Here is an 8239-nt window from a genome sequence, read left to right on the forward strand (position 1 = left end):
TTATATATGTATATAGAATATCTGCTTCTCTAAATTTAAAATTAATAATAAAAAAATTTAAAATCAAAGCTTGACTTAGTTGATTGTAGGGGTGCAAATGGATCAGGTCGGGTCGGATCATTAATGAGATGAAGCTATGATGCCTTTAGAATATACTTTCAAATATTTAATATCAGCAAAATGCCATTAAAATTAGTCTGAGATGAAGCTAGAATGCCTTTTGGAGATAGTCCAAGATGAAGTTAGAATTCCCATAGAGGTAAGCTGAAATAAAGCTAGAATTCTCCAGAGATCGGCTACATGAGGCTGGGGTAGCAGGCTATGATTCTTTGTGGGCCTCCAAGATTTTGTTTCCCATTGCATTATTAGGTTGAGGTGTTGGACTACGATCCTTTTGAAGTTGGCTTTGAGGGAGGCATGTAGTATTGTGGTCGTCTGACGTCCAATTCATTGACTTGGGTCCTTTATGCCCTTCGGCCCTTTACCCTCCCAAGCTCAAGGGTTGGATTTTTCTCCCAGAGCCTCCGTTCCTATCTTGAAGAGGTTAGGCTATTAGAGCTTAGTTCATTGGGCCTTCTATTTTCCTGAAAGGAAGGGGATAGTTTCTTTTCTTCTACCAAAATCAGGAAAGGAGTTTGGGTATAGACTATAAAATAAATATTTTACCAGATTCAACTAAGGATGCAAGCCATGTTTGTTGTTGATCCCATGTATGAAAAATTGGTTTGGTTCTTCTGGATAGTAAGCACCTAGGTAATTAGGCTGAGTGTGCCTCCTCCCATCCAAGCCTAGGTTGCTTTAGGACTTCTCGTTGGCCCCTAATTTGTTGGACAGAGGTTCCAATCAATCCTACGGTATCTCTATGTCACGCCCCCGGCCCGAGATCGCGAGCCGGGGGTCGCGCCAACCGCCGCACACCCGTAGGGAACTCTCCCCACGAGCATGCAAGGCATCTCAATCAAACATCTCAGTTATATAAATAAAATAATTCAGCTGAAATAAATGCAATCTTATTCCATTGACTGACACAAATTATATAGTCTCACAATTCTAAATACGCAGCGGAACAATAAATATAAAACATCAATTTAAATAAAGCCTAATCTAGGATAACTTGTGCTTCAGTTCTTCTAGTCGCTCTCCCATTTTAAATTCCCGATAGGTTAGTTCTCGGAATCTGTAAAACAACAAGAAATTGTATAATGAGCTAGACAGCCCAGTAAGTAATAAATACCTTAACTAGTCAATTCATATAATAACATAAAATATAAATACAAATTACGATGAATCAACATAATAACATAGTCAATTCCTTTTCAAGCACAAATTCATTAAAATTCGTATTTTTCAAATATCTATATACATAATCATAAATCTGATTCGAAACAAATCATATTCATCTCATCAGCCTTTAGCTACGACCACACTTATACCCTGTGGCTAGGCCAGAAATAGAACCGCACTTATACCCTGCGGAGTGGGCCAGAATACCGCACTTATACCCTGCGGAGTGGGCCAGAATACCACACTTATACCCTGTGGTGGGGCCAGAATTGCCAATGCATAACCCCCTATTGGCAGGGTCCAGAACATAGCCAGGCTGAGAGTTCTAAATCTGATGCACATCAAAATTCTTTTGTAACATAATAGATATATCATAATCCGATCTAAATATGCATATACGATGCAAGAATAGTAATATAACAATAGTCCGAAAAAATATTATTCCAATTCACATATCCATTTTTCATTCAAAGCATCATCTCGTAAGATTCATAAATCATATATAAATTCATTAACAATTTACTTGATGCAAAAATAATATTATATAAATGAATAGTCTAGAGAAGGCAGTTCATTACTTACATTGAACGCGATCCACAGTAAATCCAATTAATCTCACAAATTCCTCGCAGGACCTAATATCCAAAAATCATATTTTCTTTCAAAATTAATCATAATATATATAAAAACTTAAATTTAATATTTTTCCATGGCCGACCCTGCAGGAGTGCCTAGCACCCTGAGTTCGGGTTCGGGTTCATACCCGTAGACCATCCTCTTCCCTTATTCATTTTTTTTTCCCTTCTTCTTTTCTTTTTCTTTTTCTTCTTTTCTTTTTTTTTCTATTCTCTCCCGACTCCCCTCTTTTCCTTTCGGTGAAACAGGGGGCCCCGTGACCCCCCCCTTCTTCTTCTTCTTCCCTCTCGGTCGGACTCCGGGGCGACCATGGTGGCCGGCCCCGACGGCGGCAGGAGGCGGCGGAGCAAACCCGACCACCCCCGGCGGCTGACGACGGCGAACGAGGCCGACGGCAAGAGTACTCAGCCGAAACAGGGCATTGGACCAAAATCCGGCGATTGGCCGGCTCTAAATCTCCACACACCGTGGCTAAGCATCAAGCAAGGAGAAGGAGAAGTTTACCTTAGCCCCCGACGAAGATCCGGCGCCTCTATTCTCCGGCGGCAAGGAAGAAGGAGACCACCCGCCACCCGGTGCCGTGGCTCCTCTCTCTCTCCCTCTCTCCCTCTCTCTCTCTCTCTCTCCCTCTCTCTCGGTGGCCACACGAAGAAGACCCTCCCCCCTTTGCGTGCGGCGGCTCTCCTTCGGTGGGCTCAAAGGAGAAGAAGAAGGAGAAGGAAGCCCTAAAACAGGGCTCCTCCTTCTTCTTCGGGATGGAAAGATCCATCCCGTTGCCTCACGTGCGTCGCACGTGAGGCCGGGGTTTTGGGACTGGGCCGATCATTTGGACCGGGCCCAGTTCTGGGGTCTTACACTCTATGTGCGGAGTGGGATTCATCTCTCCAAGCTCGCCTCCTAGATATGTTGGCTTGTATAACAGAGGTCCCAGTGATTTTTGGGATATCTCTATGGGAGGAGCAGATTTCATCTCTTTATGCTTGCCTCCTAGCCGTGGAGGCTCGCCCCATAGCCATGTAGGCTCATAAAATGGAGGTTCTAGTCACTTCTAGGATATCTCTGCAGAAGGAGTGAGATTCATCTCTTTGGGCTCGTTCCCTAGCCACGTAAACTAATTGAGGTCTCAGTCACTTCTGGGATATCTTTGTGGGAGGCGCATGATTCATCTCTTTAGACTCACTCCCTAGCCATGTAGGCACTCATAGAATAGAGGTCCCAATCACTTTTGGGATATCTCCACCTTCAAGGTTGATAGCATTTGAAAGACATGTTCGACCTATAATACTTGGATCATATTTGGAGGAGAATTGAAGCACAAATTCATTAACTATCAATACTAAGAGGTACAAATTTAAGGACAATTCTTACCGGTGGTAGGCTTTGAGATTATTAGAGCTCCATTCCTGGGGTATAGGTTCCCTACAAAACTTCTCAAATCGATAAGTGTCGAGGTCGACAATGCCAATTTGTTGTCGTGTAGGCTTTCTCAATTTAGTGTTGATCTATATGCCAGGTCAGAGCTGGATGGTAGCATGCTTTTGACACCGACTACACCTCTTTGCATATCGGATTGCACCCTCCTAAGATTGTGTCAATTATCCCTATGAGTGGTAAGTTGTCAGCTTGTCCCTCAGAAGTTTATCTATCCCAACCAACATCTCTTTATCGATCACCAACATATCGTCCGAGGTGCATTCGCTAAATAAAAGTCTCAATTTCAACCTTTAATTGCAATCAGTCCTCAGTATTGTGCCCATGATTTTTGTGACCAACAATATTTGTTCAGATTTCTTCTTCTAGAAAGAATCTTCATCCTCCGAGGCCAGTGCAAGTAATTCCAGTCCCGAGTCTCCATTAGGATTTGAACCCTTAAGATATTAAGAGAGATATACCTCTCGAACCTCCGAGGTGAACTCCTCAGTCCTCTGACACTTTCTACATCTCAACTTTGTTTTCTCCTCAACTCGTCCTTTTTTCATTGATCTTGCGTTTCTTACTGCTTTTTCTTCCTGTCGTCTCTTTTTGAGCAACAATAGTCTCTTAGTGTCGTCTATTTGTCAGCTCAACATAGAACCTCAGTTAGGCTCTTAGAAGGTTTCTTCTTTAGGAAAAAACTGAAGCAAAAATTTTGTAACCCATTCATAACTGCTGCTACTGCAATGGAATGGTCCACCTCATGCACCCCCAAAGCTTTGGTGTTGAAGCGGTTAATGTAGGAACCAACTGATCCTCCTACTCCTTTTGTTGCTGATAAAATGGCCAGTGAAAAGATGGTTGAGCTAGTCGAAGGAACCACCTGAGCCAAGTCAAAGGCTTGAGTACCAAAATCGAGTAACCTTTCTGAAAGTAGCAAGAAAAGCTTGGCATAGTACTGTATCGGTTGTTCCTTGCAACAACACGAGAATCTTGAAGATCTAAAGATGGTCCATTGGGGCAAGGTGCCATCATAGAGCTCGAATTGAGGCAATCTAAACCTCTTCATCAAGGGCTCTTCCATGATCTCTTTAATGAAAAGACGCTCACTGATTATCTCTACATCATCACCTGCTGGAGCATGTTTTTGTCTTGTCATTCATTTCTTTAGTCTTGAGATAGAGATTGGCCTCCCACCTAGAGACTCTCTCTGAGTGGTGCAGGGAAACATTGACTGGACTAGAGCCTATCTTAGAGGAAAAGCTAAGATGATCACACTTCTGGTTTCTCCTGAGAGAAGGGTGGCCGCTGTCGTGCATGGGATGGCCCTGCTTGTCCAACTGGTTTGCTTGGAGATCAGTAGTTTGCCAATATAAGTTATGCATCATGGTAGCGAGGGCTTGCACCAGTTGGATGAGCAGGTTAAACTGTTCAACAATGAGGATTCCAATAGTGGATTAGGGGGAGATAAGATCTCTAAGAACCATGTAGGGAGCTGTCAACCCTAAAGGATGAATTTTGATGATTACAAAACACTTGAGATGATGTTGTGTACTAATGATGATTGGCTTAATTGTGAAGTTTTATAAGTCAAGAAAAATCAGAAGAAATGTAGCACTGCAAAATCATTAGCTCTTCACAAATACTTCATTGGATATGTTCTAAAAGAAAGATGATCTTAAATTAATCCATAGAGATCAAAGATGAAGTCTAAAGTTTTCTGTTTGAAAAGCTTGAGCCAACCCCTAAGCAAAGAAGGATAAAGTTTGAGTTGATTCTGATATGTTTTATTCAAGCAACACAGTCAATGAGTCAACCCCCGCAAGTCGACCCTTGTGTAGTTCAAATTAAACAGAAAGCTTTTACCGTCTGAGACAAAGTTTGAAGAGTCGACTCTTGCGTTTGAAGAGTCGATCCCAGTTCAGTCTCAGCGTCAGCCAAAAATTATAGCATGAGTCGACCCTCGTGTTTAAAGAGGCGACTACTGAAGACGATGAGTCAACCCTTGTGTTTAAAGAGGTGACTCCTGAAGAAAATGAGCCGACCCTTAAGATTGAAGAGTCGACCCTTTGAACTTGTCACAGCAAGAGCCATCTCAATATCTTGAAGTGCCGACCCATAATAAGCATGAGTCGACCCCTGAGTTACATGAGTCGACCCCTGTACTGCTGGGACCACAACGGAAAGCTTGCAACAATTTTTATCTTCTTTTGTAACAGAAAAAATTTTCTTCAGAACGGAAAGAAAGAAATTTAAATCCTGCTGAGAAATTCGTCTATAAATTCGAGGGAACCTTAGAAAGAAAATAACAAGGAAGAAAGAAAAATTCTGTCAAGAAAGAAAAGTTTCCACCAAAAAAAAGAGAAGAAAAAGTTTAACAGTTTATCATCCTCACCGGCATTCATCTGAATCTCATTTCTATGAGAAAATCAGTCGAAGCTTCTCATTGCACCAAGAAAAGCTATTGTTCGAGCATTGAGACACTCTTCCACAGCCAACTTCTTCATCGGCTTCAGCTTCCATTTTTATTGTTTCATTCTATATATTCTGAAGCTTTATGTTTTCTGGTTACAGCTGTTGCCCAAGGTGACAAGCCAAGAGGGGAGGGTGAATTGGTTTCTCTAAATTTTTTTACTATCTTAATTGAGTCAATTGATGAGTGAGTAAAGTTAAAGCAATACACAATTCAAACACACAAGAAGTATATAGTGGTTCGGTGCTCTCCTAAGCACCTACATCCACTCTCCAAGTGACCCCTTGGGAATTCACTATAATCCCGCGGATTACAGTTGGATTATTTTCCGGGCTCACAATCCAAAAACCTTTACACTTTGGTTTTCGGGATCACCAAGAACCTATGTTGGTTTTACGGGCTCACCAACGAATCTTCACAATTGGTTTTATGGGTTCACCAACAAACCTACACCGTTGGTTTTACGGGCTCACCTACAAACCTTTACCGTTGGTTTTACGGGCTTACCAACAAACCTTTACAAGGTGATTAAAAAGAAGAAGAAAGTTGAAACTCCTAGATGAGCAAATATAACAATTATAAGCTACAAAGAAGAGTTTAGAATATAGTTATCGCTTGATGAGACTTCTCTCTTCTTTGTCAAGATTGCTTCACTCTTCAAGGGTTGATGGAGCTCTTAATGTTCCTTAGAATCTGCTCTACCACTTTCTTTTGACTCTTTGAGTGAAGCACTTCGATGAAGAAAATTAGGGCTCTTGTTTTTCTTGTGTGAGCTTTGATATTTTGCAAAAGGATGTTTTCTCTGATAAATAGTGTCACTTTAAATAGTTTTTCTCATCCATTGGACATCCCCCATTGGTTAGATTTCAAAAACTAGCTGTTACTTACTGTTGGAAGGACAAAAAGTATTTCTGCAGAACTAGCCGTTATGCTTCTGCCCGTGCTGGGGTCGACCCAAACTTTTCTGGGGTCGACTCAAACCACTATTCATCAGACTTGGGGTCGACTCAACTTTCACTGGGGTTGACCCAACTTTCGCTGGGGTTGACTCCTGCTACATTGGGGTCGGCCCTCTCAGGAAACACAGAACCTTATATTTCAGCCCTTTTTTACTGGGGTCGACTCAATACTTTTTGGGGTCGATCAAGGTACAGTGGGGTCGACTCAAGTTCCATTGGGGTCGACCCTCTCAGAGTTTCCAGAGAGACAGCATTGAACGACACTGCCTTGGGGTCGACTCATGTTCAGTTGGGGTCGACTCTATTGGGGTCGACTCAAGCATTTCTGGGGTCGACTCAATCTGGGGTCGACCCAAGGAAGGTTGGGGTCGGCCCTCTCAGTAAATTCCAGAGATTTATTTTCTTGAGGCTTGAAGATGGGGTCGACTCAACTACTGTTCATCCGTGCCATTTTTGCAGAAGTGTGCCTGATGGTTCCATGATATGCCGGGGTCGACTCCACCAATCTTGGGGTTGACTCATTCCACACTTTGCTGCAACTTAAGTTTAGATTCATCCATATAATCAGTGAAATATACTTTAAGCAATTTTGAATGTATGTCATGGTAGTGCTACATACTCTTAACAATAAAAATTACTATTGTCCCCTTAAGAGTACATTTCACTTGAAACTTTGCCGAATTAGAATTTAGAATTCACTATCTCTTTTCTATCGCAAATTTTATCTCATTATTAATCATTGAAATACATCTTGATCTCATTCTTCTAATGTACCGAGAGTGACGAACTCAGTAATGATGTATCATGTTAAGTTGTAGTATTTAATTAGATATTCCCTCAATGGTTGTGTTAATCATCAAAATACCACTATCATCCCCAATCTCTCCCTTTTGGATGATTACAAAATATTGAGTATGAGCAAATTGATACTTATCTTAAAATTAGTTTTAGAAGAGCTCAAGTTGCTGAATTTCAGCTTTTCAAATTTGAGAGTGAAGTCTCTTCCTTTTTCATCCAAATATTGTCAATTTCAATTTTTGATTTTCTCCCCCTTTCTTTTATATTTGGTTAAAGATGAGACTTCAAAACTTTGGGATAAAACAAGAGTTTCAGGTTATGTATCGAGGTATGGGTATGTGCCAAATTCTAAAATTTGATTAAATGTTTAGACTTTAACATCTTCATTGTTATATATCGCTCCTCCTTAAGTGTATATTATCTCCTATTATAATTTTCAAACTTATTTGTCAACTTATTGCAACTTCTTTCTTTCCTTACTTCTTTACCTTTTTGTTATCATCAAATAGGTGCATGGCAATAGATAAGTAGATGCAGTAAATAATAAACAGTTAAGTTTTATTGATCAAAATGGAACATTGTAGTACATTGATGTCAAAAATATAATGTTCTTTAATCAAAGTGCAAAGTACATCAACAAGGCAAAATACATATGAGAGCTAGATAAATCCTAGGC

At 40.9% G+C, this 8239-nt stretch overlaps 1 long non-coding RNA gene across 1 annotated transcript; it reads right to left on the reverse strand.

Annotated features, from left to right (window-relative positions):
• Window positions 1-1000: 1000 nt before the first annotated feature.
• LOC149752992 (uncharacterized) lies at window positions 1001-2771 on the reverse strand. Its single transcript, XR_016396177.1, has 2 exons — window positions 1867-2771; window positions 1001-1177 (listed from the first exon to the last, which is right to left on the reverse strand). It is a non-coding gene; the product is annotated as an uncharacterized LOC149752992 (long non-coding RNA).
• Between the last annotated feature and the right edge of the window lie 5468 nt (window positions 2772-8239).

The sequence above is a fragment of the Phoenix dactylifera genome, chromosome 8 (genome assembly GCF_051530095.1).
Source record: "Phoenix dactylifera cultivar Ajwa chromosome 8, Ajwa_hap1_PhDact_Kaust_v1.1, whole genome shotgun sequence".
Classification (NCBI taxonomy): domain Eukaryota; kingdom Viridiplantae; phylum Streptophyta; class Magnoliopsida; order Arecales; family Arecaceae; genus Phoenix; species Phoenix dactylifera.